Here is a 14,790-nt window from a genome sequence, read left to right on the forward strand (position 1 = left end):
AATGCAATAAGTTTCTGTAGACAGATGGGTTAAATTAATTTTATAGACTCTTAAAACTGTTGGCTTTCTTAAGCAAGCTAAACATTTCCTTTGCGATCTTATTTATGTTTCTATAAATAAAGGCACAGCTATGATGTAGTGGAACAAATACTGGATTTTGAAATCCAAATTTGGTTTCTGTCTCCTTCCAAGGCTGCTGTGTGACTGTGGGCAAATTTCCTACCCTCTCTGTGCCTCAGTTAGTTCACAGAGTTGTAAGACCTCAGTGAAGTGTTTGATATAGTGTCTGGCATGTAATAAGGGTACAATCTGTGATGGTCTTCATCCCCTGAGGATATTTCCAGGAGGAGAGTTCAACCTGATAAACCCTGGGTACACTTCAGTGAACTTGTTTCAAAGCTCAAGTTTTGCCCTGCTCTGAAGCCCTCATGCCATTCCCTTGGCATAAGAGTAACTGAGAGTTGCTGGACACTGTCCATGGCCAAAAATGTACCTAATTCAGCAGTATAGAAAGGAGAAGCCAGGTTGTGACCTTCCCTGGCATTCAAATATCGCTCTGCCTGGTCCTTGCTCTTCTACACACTGAAAAACTTCATAGAAACAGCTCACATTTATTCAGCCCTTGCTCTGTACCAGTGACGGTGCCAACGATCTCATTTAATTCTCACCACAGTGCTTGCAGAACAGCACTCCTTCTATTCCAGTGAGGAGTAGGCTCGATGAGGAGACAGAGCTGTAGACAGATGACCAAGAGGCAGGTGCTGAGCCGATGGAAAAGCTAGAATTTGAGTTGACATCTCTGACACAGGCCTGAGCACTTAGCTGCCCTGCTATACTTTCCCCCAGTTGAGACGCCTTCAATGGGAGAGTCCCTGGCTGGGAATATGTATGTGCTCATTTCAGCTGCAGGCTTCAGGCTGGGGGGATTTGCCCTCTGGGGCATGCAGTGCATCAGACTCATACGTGCTAAATGGTCATCTCTTAATATCTGGAGGGTAGGATTGCCTTTCTTGACTGTCTGGCGCCACGAATCAACATGTCTACCTTGGGTGTATTGATTTTTCTTGCCGTCTCAGGAAAGCCTCCCCAAGCCTTTGGAAGCGAGCCGACCATCTTGCTTTTTTATCACTGCCTTTCTCCAGTCAATGAAGGAGTTTCTTTCATCCCAAAATGCTGCCTAACATCCATGTCTGAACCAGAGCAATTTGTCTGTGCCACTTTGTTGGGATCGCTGTCACTTTTTTTCTTCGTTTTTTGGTTTTAGCTGCCTCCCAAACCATCTTGTTCGCAATATAAGCTCCAAATGGCCTGGAACTCGTCTTTTATGGCCTCTGCCAGATTAAACATTTAGAATATAATATACCCAGCTTCAAAAACAATTGCGCAGCCTTCCAGTCAAGCAGCATATTGATTTTAATTTAGGCAATTGTACATGTTTCCAGGTCTTAGGAGGGACTCTGGGGCTCCAGACTGCCAGCAGCTCATGGCCTCCTTCCCTCCCCACCTCTGTTCTCCACTTGGGGCTGGAAGAGCCTAGAAATTTTAGGGTGGGAAGCATAGGTCTTTTTCAGGGTACCACGTTTTCCCTTTTGGAACTGAGAACATCTCAGCCTTAGATCTACACTACTCTGAAGTAGAAGGGCAGCCAGGTGACTAGGAATAGTGTGGGCAGAGCTGGGTTCACATCCCTGCCTTACCTGGAATGGCACGTGACCTTGGGCAAGTCATGTCTCCCTCTGGACCTCAGGCTTCTCACCAGTAAATGGGGGCAATGAAGACATTTCACTCACACAGCAGATGTTAAGATGATTTATCAGGTCCTAGAAGATCCTCAAAAATTTAATGAAACAGGTGGACTAGTCTGTAAAGATACATACTGCTTTTTTTGTTGAGTGACTAACCAGGGTGGAATATTTTAATGCCCAAGAAGGGTTTCTTCTCACCCCAAGGAGGTATTGATTCAACAACCACTGCATGGAGACAGCGGGCTAGATGCAGATTGCATTTTGACATCAGTGGCAGCATCCTACAGACGAGGCTGATGGTGCCCAGCTTCATCAATCAGCCAATTCCAGGGACTCAGTCATTAACACGAGACCCTGGTGCAGTTTCCACTTGTTCATTCAGCAGACATTTGTAGACTTCTCACCATGCAAGGTGCTGCTCCGTAATTGTGAATAAGTCTCAGTGTTTGCCTTCAAGGGATTCACTATTTAGGGTGGAAGATGGACACATAATGGTCATTTCAATGCAGTGCTCTTGGTGGCTGTTCCCAAAGACACATCTGCCAAGGCTGGGGAAGGCTGTTCTAGGTCTCCTTGTTTTCCACTGTCTCAAGGCACTCATAGCTGCAGAGCTGCTAGGAAACCAAACTCAAACACAGTGGCTTAAACACATATTTGACTTGTAAAAGAAGCCTGGAGGTCAGCGGCTGGGGCAGAGGAGCTCCAGCTGCCATGTCAGCATACCAACAGGAAGAAGAGAGAGGGTAAAGGGACAAAAGATGTTTACTCTCAGCTGAGTCAGAAACCATGGCCCCTTGCCATTGAGACCCCTCCAGTCCGCTAGCTGGGCGTTTTGCTGCCCCCTACAGAATAGGAAGGGAGAGTAGTTATTGTATAGACAGTTAGCTGTCATTGTAACATCCACTGGCTAGAATGTTACCTTTTCCCACCACCTTGAGATTTCTTCCATCTGTTTAAAAATAAAGATGGCGGAGGAGTATGTCAGGCTGAACCGATGACCAAGTTTTGTGGTACAAGGTGAGATACCATGGTTTTCAGTGGCAGGATTACTGTTGGTTTGTATTCCTGGTGTGATGAGTGGGGACCAACAGTGTGAAGGACAAAGATGAGGTGGAGTGGCTGAACTGATTGGAGGCTCAGAAGGAAGTGGCTTCCTGGGGTGGGCTTTGGGAATGGAGCACATGGACAGCTCTGTCTCCTGCAATCAGACAAGCCACTTTTCCTGCCTTCCACTGAAATGGAGAAAGCTAGAGAGAACACTAGGAGGCAGTTTGTATTCGGGAGCTATTTCTTTGGTTAAGGTGCCCTGGCCTGAATCTACAGCCGCAGTCAAAAGAGTTTTGCTACTTCAGCAAACTGCCTGAGAGGCCCCAAACCTCTGGAATGAGTTTCATCTCTCAGAAATGAGCCTGGAAGTTATGCTGTCAGCCTCTTGCATTCTTAAATTGACCTGTCACGACAGAATGAAGCAATTGTGTCTTTCAGATCCGAATAACTTCCTGCTTAAAAACAGCTTCTAACCCTGGTTGCAGAGAAGTTAAATTAGAATAATGAATAGAGTTTGATAAGCGAAAATCTAACTTTGCTTGCTTGTAGAGAAATAGAATGTCAGCCCAAAATAATGCTTCAGTACCTTGGAGAGGTCGATAAATGATAGATACTGACAACACATTTTGTGGAGAGGTACGCAGACTATGGGACTTACTGTAGCATGTATTCTCACCCTCCTCCTCCTTTCTGCTCACACAAAGCTGTTGACCACACTGCCATCGTGGAAGTGTCCATACGTCCAACCGTCTGTCCTCCATCCCTGCTGGGTGCCCACAGACACCCCAAATTCAACATGTCCAAGACTGACTATCATTTCCACCCCCAAACTCTGTTTTCCATTCAAATTAGAACTCTAATAACATTCTTGGCTCCACCCTACATATCTAATTCTGATCAATTACCAAGTCCCACTATTTCGAATGCGAGAATTTTTTCTCAAGTTCATTTTCTCTTTTGCACCCTTAGTACAATAGCCCTGGTCCAGACTTTTCTTTCTCCTGTCCTATTACCAATCTTCCAATGGCTACTCCTACCCTCAAATTTCCCGTCCCCTAATTCTGTGTTTATGTGTGTATAATAGTCCCATTCTCTGTGTAAAATTCTTCAGTGGCTGCCCTTGCCCTACATGATAACATCCAATCTCTTTAAGCATGACTTATTCCAATTATCTATCACAAAGGTAGTGGAATATGGCAGTTAAAAGTGTATTCTCCAGAGCCAGCCTGCCTTGGTACAAATCCTAACTTTACCACTTGCTTTGTGATTTGGGGCAGTTACTTATACTGCCTGTGACTTGGTTTTCTCATCTGTAAAATGGGTATGATCATCTTATTCCACTAGGTTGCTATGAGAATTAAGTGAGTAAATAGATAACTAAAATAAATGTACACACACATACACACACACACTAGTGCCAGTCACATTGTAAGCACTGTATAAGCACCCACTATTGTGACTCCTTTCCCATACACTCTGCCCCACAACACCTTGTGGTTTCTTCTTCTTAATATAGCTTCCTCTCTCAGTCATTTTTGTTCTCTTGTCTTTGTTCAATTAGCCTTTGTTCACATTGACCCCTCTGCCTCGGAAGTCCTCCCTACCTGCACCCAGCAAACTCCCAGCCATCCTCTGTGACTGAGTTCAGGAATCATGTCCTAACCTCGCGTGATACCTTGGGCTCATCTTTGGCTTCATATTTTTACCTTTGTCCACAGTAATTTCTTTACCAGCCTATTTCTCCCACCAGTTCATGGAGATGAGGGGTTGCATCTTATTCAGTTTTTTAAAATTTCCTGCCCCTAGCTCAGTGATTGGGTTTTGGAGGAAATGCTGTAAAAGTTTGTGGACTGGAAGATGTTAGACTACTAATAAAAATCCCATTGTCAGAGATATCTTTCTAAACATAGACTCGATGGCAACTTTTCTCTACTCAAAGATGTTTATTCTGAAACAATGAGGAATATATGCAGAATAAACCACAAGACTTGCAGCCAACTTCTTCCTTTCAAAACCGGGGAGAGCCTGGCTGAAGAGCTGTTTAACTCAGGTGACCTAAGGCAGGGCACCCAGAGGGAGAACAGAAATCATGAGGATGGAGAAACAAAGTCCCAGCTGGGTGACCATCTTGCTTTGTTAGCCATGTCTCAAAGGAACAACTGTGACAAGCCAAGTCTGCCTAGTCAATCCCATCTGCTCACTGGGAACCTCTTGGTGGAGCATCAGAACCTATTATGTTTCATGTGTTTCCTGTTCTGAGGAAATCAGGTGATGGTGCTTAGGTGGCCAGAAGAGATGTGGGCTTCTTCTTCCTGTCAAGTGACGACAATGACCTCAGGTGACAGAGCTGTCAATCATGACCCCAGGAGGCCATTAAAAACCTAAGAGACCAAGCCCCACTGTTGGGCAGTGACTCCCAGCCCTTACATTAGAAGCACGGGGCAGCATCCACACCTCGCCACGTTCATGCAATACCCCTAATAATTGAATCAGAGTGTCTGGTGATGGGACCCAGGTGTCAGTAATGCTTAAAACTGTCCATGTTGGTAGGGGTGGGGAGGGCATAGCTCAGTGGTAGAGTGCATGCTCAGTGTGCACAAGGTCCTGGGTTCAATCCCCAGTATCTCCATCCAAAATAATAAATAAATAAGTAAATAAATATATAAATAAATAAATAACCTAATTACCCCCCTGCAAAGAAATACTGAAATAAAATTGCCCAGGTAATTCCAATGCGCAGCAAGGTGGAGAAGCACTGCTGTGGGAGCGGTACAGGGCTGGGCAGAAGAGAGAAACTCATCAACCTGTCTTTTTTCTGGGCCAGATCCACTTCCTTCATAAAAAACAATTACTTACTAAGCTACCTTCCTCACCCCTCCCCTTATCACTGTATCACACAGTAGTGAATAAAATACACACAGTTCTATGTATCCTGGAGCCTATGGTCAAGCAGGAGAGCTAACCACGAATATTATAAATTATGGAAATTCTATGGAGAAAAAACCAGGGGGCCATGTGGAAAATAACTTATTTTATATTGATTTATGGGGAGGTGAAATTAAAGCTGAGACCCACAGAGCAGGAAGGAGCCATTTGGAATGGTGGGAAGAGCATCCCCAGGCTGAGGGGACCTCGTGTGTTAAGGCTCCATGGCAGGAGGATGCTCGGTGTGCCTACTCCAATCCAATATCTACCACAAACATCCTCTGATTACCTACTCTGTGGCAGGCAGAATACAGAGATGGCAGGCATGGTCCCTACATTTGAGAAGCTCATAATTCAGAGGGGAGATAGTGTGTAGAGAAATAGATGGCAAGAAGCAAAGTTTAGCAGGACTCCTGGGGGAGGAAATTTAATTCTACCCAATGTATGAATTGGTGTGTGTGTATGGGAGTGATCAGAGGCCTCAGTGGAGAGAATTAAGGCTTTGAATGATGATATAAACTACCTCTTTTTGTCATATGCTCTCTTTGAGATCTGTAGAAAGCATTTTCCAGATAGACAGGGGACAAAGTGCCACAGGCACCAGGGAGCACATGTGTAGAGGTATGGAGGCATCAGAGTGTTTGGCATGCTTGGGGAATGAAGAATTTGGCACATCTGGGGCTTTGGATGGGACCATGTGCTGTGATGAGGGTGTGGCTGGAGACAGGGAGAACTGACAAATGAATAACACTAGGGGCTCTCTCTGGTTTGCCTGGCATTAGGGGTAGCTAGAATGGATGATTCTCTGATCCCAGAAGAGGCTGCAAGTTCCACAGGACCTGAATAAGCTTTACTCTCTCCTCGGTCAGAGTTAGCTGTGCCTGACTGAATTCAATTTCCCATGGAATGGGGGCTCCCAGGGTCTCCACATGCTCAGAGCTGGCATCTCCCAGCAGTCCTCGTACACCTGGCACTTCAGCCTGTATCTCTTGGTGTCTGAGTCCCAAAGGCTTATCCTTTATTCCCCTTCCTGGAGCAAAGCCACTTTCAGATTTGCTCCTTACAAATGAAACACAGCAAGGGGTAGAGCCCGCTGATGACCTACTGTATGCACAGCTGAGCTGCAGACTAAACATCCCTCTCTGCAGGATGCCGAGAGGACAGGGGGCTGGGCACACCTGCTGGTCCTTCTGCCCGCAAGTTCCAGGTGCACCAAGTGAAGCTTGCTGCTGTTTCTTTCAAGTTATTTTCACCATAAATGATGCTGGGGGCAGGGAGGAGGTGAAGATGAATGAAGCTGCATGGTTTGGTGGGGCTAAGTCTGGAAGGGTTTTGTGGGCTATGAAGCTTGAATTTCATCCTTAGGAGTGAGGTACCAGGGAAGGATTTCCAGCCTGGGAGGGCCTTGATCAGACCTGTGTTTTTGAAAGATTTCTCTGTTGGCTAACATCGAGGCTGGGCTGTAAAGGAGTGATACTAGATGATGAGGTTCACAGGAATGCTAGTTCCCCGAGAGCCAGCCGTTTTGTTTCTTCTGCTCACTACTTTTCTCCACGGTCTAGAATAGTGTCTAGCATGTAGTTAGTACCCAATAGATACTTGATGAATAAATGAGACCAATTAGGAAGCTGTTGCCCTGGTCCAGGTAAGAGATGATGCTTAAACTTGGTCAGTGGCTTGGGGATGAGGAGGAGTTAGAAACATTGAGACAGTTTGGAGGGAGGGTTTACGATAGGAGAGCACAGTTGAAATAGCAACTAAAATGGTTTTACTCCTTCAACCCAGCACCAAGGACAGAGAATTCAGTAGCCTGGCTGACAGAAGAGTGTCTTCCATCCTGGGGCTCAAGCTCCTATCCCAGGGAGTCAAGGGCCCCACGAGGAGCATCCTCGTCCAGGAGGTCTGGCGTGGGTACCACCCTGTCCTTGGTGGACTCTGTGATACCACGGCTTCCTGGTGCAGCAGGTGGAATTGTTACTGAATTTGCTGTAGTGCACAATAGAAGACCTAGAGTTTCTGTCTCTGACTCATGTTTCTATTTAAAATGGAAAGGGATACTGTTAAAATAAAAGTTTCCTTTCGGATGCTTTCAAAACTCAACCTCCCATCCTGCCCAGGTTCCCTTTGATAATCCATGGGTAAGAATCCCCAAGTCTAGTCTGTACGTGGGCAAACTGTTGTTTATTCTCTAGCTTTTGTTCATAGGTTTGGTTTTTATGTTTTTCAAGGTAATTTGGGCTGATCACTAACCAGCAAGGCCACGAAAGTGCTGGCAGTACAGGTTTAAGGCATTTTTAAGACCTATGTTGGGCACTGCTAACAGTGGGTTCTAGGACTGCATGGTAATAATGACTATAGTAATGATGATCTCTCACACAGTACAAATCATTTAACAGGATCACTTAATTTATTCTTTTCAAAAACTGAAAATCTGGCATGTGACTGAAGACTAGCCTCCTTTTACAGGTGTGGGAGCTGCAACTCAGACACTGATTGCAAACAGACGGCCCATCTGGGGTCAGTATCCACACTTCTGACTTCTGGTCCAGCGGTCTATTTATTTCCCCTACTGTGAGCTGAGCAGTGTGGGAACTCCAGATTTTATTGACATGGTGGTTTGTGATATGGTTCCAGGGAGGTCACCTGACCTCTCTCTGCCTGGAAAGGGGGGAAACCTGTGATCCCTCTCCCTCCCTCTCTTCAAATTTCCAAGGAGGAAGAAGCTCTCAGTCCAAGTGGGAGCCTGAGCCTGGTTTGTAGGCAATGGGTGTACAGGTGGCTCATTGCCGTGTGCCCCAGGGCAGCAGTAAATTGATATTTGCTGATCTCCAAGCCTCTGGCAGAGATGGGGAGTGAGGGCTGGGAAAGTGACATTTCTGTAAATAATCACACCTGGTTCTAAGAGCAGAAGGATTGGCATGTCCTTGTAGCCTCATCAATTACCATCAACCTTTTGCGAAGGGAGCCCCAGGGGAAAGAATCTCTTCACACTCTTCTGATTATTTATAGACACCCCCTCCTGTCCTCACTCTGGGTGGAGTATGGTTTGCCCCGCAGTGGCCTCTTTCCAGATGTGTTTATATTCTTCCAGGCCCAGTGGAATGCATCTTTCCGCCCCACCACTAAATGGAGCAGAGGCGATGCCCGACATTAGGACATAATAAAGATGTGGAAGGGAGACATGGAACAGCATGCCTGAATTTCTCAGCTAGATTCATGTATCTTCTGGCAAACACTGACTGAATAGCCACTTTGCTGCTAAAGAAGGCAATTCAGCATAGTGATTCAATAAACATGCTTTGCAAGCAGATAGACCTGAATTTAAATCCCAGCTCTCCATTTACCAGCTTTGTGGCTTTGGTTAAGTTACTTAAAGCTTCTGCCTCCATCTCCTCATCTGTAAAATGGGCCAATAATACCTCCTCTCAGGGTCATTGTGAGGTCTGAATGCAAAGGGCTGAGCAGTGCCTGACACAGCAGGTAATGGGTATATGGTACCTATTCTTTTTTTTTTTTAATTTAAACTATGAAACGCTTCATGAATTTGCATGTCATCCTTGCACAGGGGCCATGCTAATCCTTTCTGTGTTGTTCCAAATTTTAGTATATGTGCTGCTAAGCAAGCACTGGTACCTATTCTTGTAAGATACGATTTGCTTCTGTGTGTGTGTGTGTGTGTGTGTGTGTGTGTGTGTGTGTGTGTGTGATTTGGATAGAAATATGTCTGAAGAAACAGAGGCAGTGTAAGCAGTACAGGCAGGGAATTTTTGTTGAAAAAGCAACTGTTAAAACCTACAGAAGGAGAGCTCTCCATGGACAAGGTGGGTCAGAGAGGACTTCTTTGCAGAAGAGGTGACTGAGGTACCTGAGTATCAGAGGTATGTTATCGGACATGCCAGTAGGGTAGCCACCACCTGACTGTGGATTGGCAGAATGTCTCAGACCAGCTTTTAGGAAAGGCTGTTTTAGCCTGGGAAGGAGGCTGGGGCTGCCAGGATCCTGTGTCAAGGCTTGGCAGCCTCTCCAGATGGAGAGCTTTGTTGGCACGCTACACTCTGAGTGGGACATTCGTTTCACAAGTAATCCAGCCCTAGCAGAAGTGCGGCTGCCTAAAAAGCACCCCTGCCCCAGAAAAGATACATCTTGGGGTAAATTTCTGCAGAATGGATTGTCCTGCTCAGTTCTCTCCTTTCAAATGGTCTACCTTCACTGAAATACAGTGATTACCCCATTGTGAACTTTTGTATTAGAAGTCATTACTACAAATACATAAATTTAAAAAATTAGACGTAATAGTACAAGGAACCCTCACGTACCTGTCACTCAGCCACACAGTAAACTCACAGCCACTTTCATTTCATTTATACTTTTCCTGCCAGACTGTTTCAAACACATCCCCCAAATCATATTGTTTCACCTATAAATATTTGTGTATGCCTTTCTAAGAGATAAGAACTTTTTAAAAGAACAATCTTATCATGATTACAAGGAAGAAAATTAGCAAGTTCTTAATACCATTAAATATCTAGCTAGTGTTCAAATTTCCACAATTGTCTCCTATTTTTTCCAGATGAATCAGGTTCTAAATAAGAGTCACGCATTGCAAGTGGCTGGTATTTCTTTTAGTCTCTTTGATTTATAGATTCCCCTGCCCTCTTTTTATTCCCTTGCAATTAATTTGTTGAAGAGACCACGTCATTTCCTACTTCCCGGATAGGACTGCACCACTGTGGTGTTACCTACCTTGCTCCTTTGTCCCTTGTATTTCCCATAACATGGCAGCTCACCTGGTGACTTGGTCTGATTCAGATTCATTTGTTATTTTCAAGGCTATATTGTAGGTACTGTTGTGTGCTTCCATCAGCCATCTCGTAACGACTGGTTGTCTCCTTTGTGATATAACGGCCATTGGTCCGCATTACCCAGATCCATGATTTCATTTGGGGATTTGAAAAATGGTGACATTCTAACTCTATCATTAGTTCCTCATTTATTACCTGGGCTATTCCCATAAAGAACTACTTTCTTATCAACTATGTGTTCAATTTATGACAGTTTAATCAGGAAAAAATGGGTTAAATGCTTGATTCTTTCCCTACACTTAACCAGTATTCAGAATTAGTGGGTTGGTTCCTTTACATCCTCCAGTGGTGACCAATGAGACTTTTTGTTTTATAGTATCATTAGGAAGTCATGGATTTAAAAATACTCCATGTGTTTCGACCCATTGCAACCAGTGTTCTCTTTGATTCTCAGGTTTTCCCATCTCTGGCCAGTGAATGGGCGCTTCTTTCCTGAGCTACTTCCCAATTTCTGACACAACCATGACCTTAGTTGTTGTTGATAGATTCCTTGCTTTTTGGAAAGAAAAGATGTCCAATCTTGGAAGTGAAAATATTTCTTAAAGAGAAAACATGCTGTAAGTTTATACTGATATTTTCAATTCAAATTTAGGATCACAGGGCTTTGCTTAACTTCTTTGATTTTATTATGCATCTTTTTCTTTTATGCTAAAAGTCTTGGTTCTTAATGACAATGGCATGATTGCTTATTTTCTTTATCCCTTTTTAAACACCTACACACATCTATTCATATCAAATCAATATCAAATGTATGATTAGTGAAAATATTATTATTATTATTGCAGATCTTGGGTACATCTTACTAGAGGCAGACATTTGAATTACTGTATTTTCAAATCATTTAAAATAACATGCTTCTGCATAATTAAGCCATCAATTCAGTGCACAGTTAGGGCCACTTATTTTATTTTCCCCTTGATTTTAGGAATTGCCTTTTTCATTCTGATTCAATGTTATTTATAACCACCTAAAACATTTTCATGGTTCTAAAATTGGGTCTAAAAAACAACATATTATTCAAAGAAGTCCAGCTTCTATCCCAAACTCATCTCTCTTTTTTCTCCTTTCCCTTTAGACAATTTTATTTATTTTATGGTTTACCCTTCCATAATTTTTACATAAGCAAAACCTTACATGCATACATATATACTTTCTTAGATGGTAGCTTATTATATATACTTTAGCTCACCTTTTTTCCCACTTAGCATTATATTCTGAAAATCACACCATGGTGACTTATAGATGTTCCACGTGCCCTTCTATAGTTGCATTGTACTTAACTATTTGACTATGTCAAAGTTCATTCAACTCGTCCCCTACTGATGGACATTTGGGTTTTTGCTATTACAAAAATATGTTTTCATGTTTTTGTGTTTCTGTCATTGTTTCTTTAGGACAGATTCCGACAAATAGGCTTCCTGGGTCAGAGTGCATACATGATTTTGCTAGATATTGCCAAATTCCTCTCCATTGGATTTGTGCCTTTTTGCATTGTTTCCAGCAGTGATGAGAGTGCCTGTTTTCTCAAAGCCTGGACAAAAGAGAATTTGTCCAACTACTGGGTTTTTGCCACTCGGATAATTGGAAAAATAGCATATTACTATATTTTAAATTTGCCTTTTATTATGTACACAATCAAGAGCTTTTCATATAGATAAAAGGCATTTGCATTTCATTTTCTGTGATTTGTCTGTATGTATCTCCAGCCTTTTTTTCTCTATATGATTATTGATCTTTTGTTCTTTCTTTTAAAAAGTTCTTTAAATATAGAAATACTAACCCTTTATCTATGATAAAAGTTGAAAAACTTTGTTATTTATAAGTCTCTTTACTTTCCTTATGGTGTTTTTTTTTCCTATGTAAGTAAACAGGTTTTTGTTTGTCTTATTTTCATGTAATAAAATTCATTAATCTTTTCCCTTATGACTTCTTGAAATTGAGTCAAAGGTAGGAAAGTTCCCCCTCACACTCAGATTGTAGAATAATTCAGACTTGTTTTTTTCAGTACTTGTATGGATCCTTTTAATACATTTAACTTTCTCATCCACTTGGAATTTATCTCGGTATACAATGTAGAGAATGAATACAATTTTATATTTTTACACATGTCTATTCAGTCAGTCCGTACCTTTGATTAAAAAGACCATCATTTCCCCCACTAATCTGAGATTTTGCCTTCATAGCATACTAAATTTCCTAATGCAGTTAGGTCTGTTTCTGAATTTTCTATTTTGTCCTATGAGTCTATACATGTAACACCAACACACATTTTTTTTTTAACTGAAGTATAGTCAGTTTACAATGTTGTGTCCATTTCTGGTGTACAACATAACGTTTTAGTCATACATATACATATATATGTTCCTTTTCATATTCATTTTCATTATAGGTTACTATAAGAGATTGAATATATTTCCCAGTGCTTTACAGTATAAACTTGTTGTATATCTATTTTATATATAGTAGTTAGTGTCTGTAAATCTTGAACTCCCAATTTATTACCTTCCCACCCCCATCCCCCCAGTAACCATAAGTTTGTTCTCTATTCTGTGGGTCTGTTTCTGTTTTGTAAATAAATTCATTTGTGTCTTTTTTTAAGATTGCACATATGAGTGATATCATATGTTATTTTTCTTTCTCTTTCTAGCTTATTTCACTTAGAGTGACAATCTCTAGGTCCATCCATGTTGCTGCAAATGGCATTGATTTTTCTTTTTTATGGCTGAGTAGTATTCCACTATATAAATATACCACAGCTTCTTTATCCAGTCATCTATCAATGGACATTTAGGTTGTTTCCATGTCTTAGCTATTGTAAATAGAGCTCCTATGAACATCGGGGTGCATGTGTCTTTTCAATTTAGAATTTTCTTCACATATATGCTCAAGAGTGGGATTGCTGTATCATATGGTAAGTCTGTTTTCAGTTTTTTAAGGGACCTCCATAATATCCTCCATAGCACCACACACTTTTAATTAGAGACATCATAATATGTTTTAAAATCTGACAAGGCTATCCCTTTCTTCTCTCTCTCTCTTTTTTTCCAGCTATTTTCTTTTAAAACTTTTTCAGAATCTTCCCATCTTGGCTATTCTTGCTTATCTGTTCTTCCAAATGAATTTTATAATAAACTTATCTAGCTCTAGAAAGAAAATTAGTCATATTTTTATTGGATTATATTAAATTTATGAATTATGTTAAATTAAATTTTATAAATTAAGTTAGGGGGACCTGAAATCTTTGATATTGAGTCTTCCTACCCAAGAATATGATATATCTTTCTATTTATGCAAGGTTATTTTTGTGTATTTTTGAATTGTTTTGGAGTTTTTCTTCATACAGGTTTTGAACATTTTTTGCTAAATTTATGCCTTGGTATTTAATTTTATTTGGTTTTCACAAAGGGGGTTTTCTCTTCCAGTATAAACTGATTTTTATTTGTATATATCGACTTGATTTTTGTAGATTGATTTTATACTGTTTTACTACATTTTTTGTTTGTAGTCATTTTACCTGAAACAAATATAATGTTATATATCAATTATACTGTAAGGGGAAAAAAAAGAATGAGGAAGCTAAAAAAATTTTTTTAAAAAAGGAAACAGGCAATTATTTTTACAAAGTCTTGTACCATTAACAATCCACCAACAATGTATGAGTGTTCCAGTTGCTCTAAATCCTCATTGACAATTGGTATTATCAGTCTTTTAAATTTTAGCCATTCTAGTGGGTATAGAGTAATATCTCATTATGATTTTAATTTTAATTTCTTTGATGACTAATGTTTAGCAACTTTTCTTGTGCTTATTAGGCATTTATATGTCTTCTTTTGTAAAGTACTTTTTGAAGCATTTGCCCTTTTATTGAGTTTTGGGTCTTTTTATTATTGATTTATTGGAGTTTTTAATATATTTTTGGTACAATTTCTTTGTCAGATATATGTTTTGCAAATATTTTCTCTTAGTCTGTGACTTACTTTTTTCTCCTTAATTCTGTCTTTTGATGAGCAAATGTTATTAATTTTGGTGAAACCCAATTTATTTTCTTTTTTATGTATATAATACATTTTGTGTCCTCTCTAGAAAAATTTTCCCTACCCCAGGGTCATAAGAATATTTGCCTATGTTTACTTCTAGTTTTGTTGTTTTAGTATTTACATTTAAGTCTATTTTTTATCTTGAATTAATTCTTGTATATGGTGTAAGGTGTT

The 14,790-nt window shown here is 41.1% G+C and overlaps 1 non-coding gene across 1 annotated transcript; it reads right to left on the reverse strand.

Moving 5' to 3' along the window:
• Window positions 1–9,237: 9,237 nt before the first annotated feature.
• On the reverse strand, window positions 9,238–9,344 carry LOC116155532 (U6 spliceosomal RNA). The gene has a single exon (XR_004139418.1). It is a non-coding gene; the product is annotated as a U6 spliceosomal RNA (small nuclear RNA).
• Between the last annotated feature and the right edge of the window lie 5,446 nt (window positions 9,345–14,790).

This window comes from Camelus dromedarius, chromosome 12 (assembly GCF_036321535.1).
Source record: "Camelus dromedarius isolate mCamDro1 chromosome 12, mCamDro1.pat, whole genome shotgun sequence".
In the NCBI taxonomy this organism is placed as follows: domain Eukaryota; kingdom Metazoa; phylum Chordata; class Mammalia; order Artiodactyla; family Camelidae; genus Camelus; species Camelus dromedarius.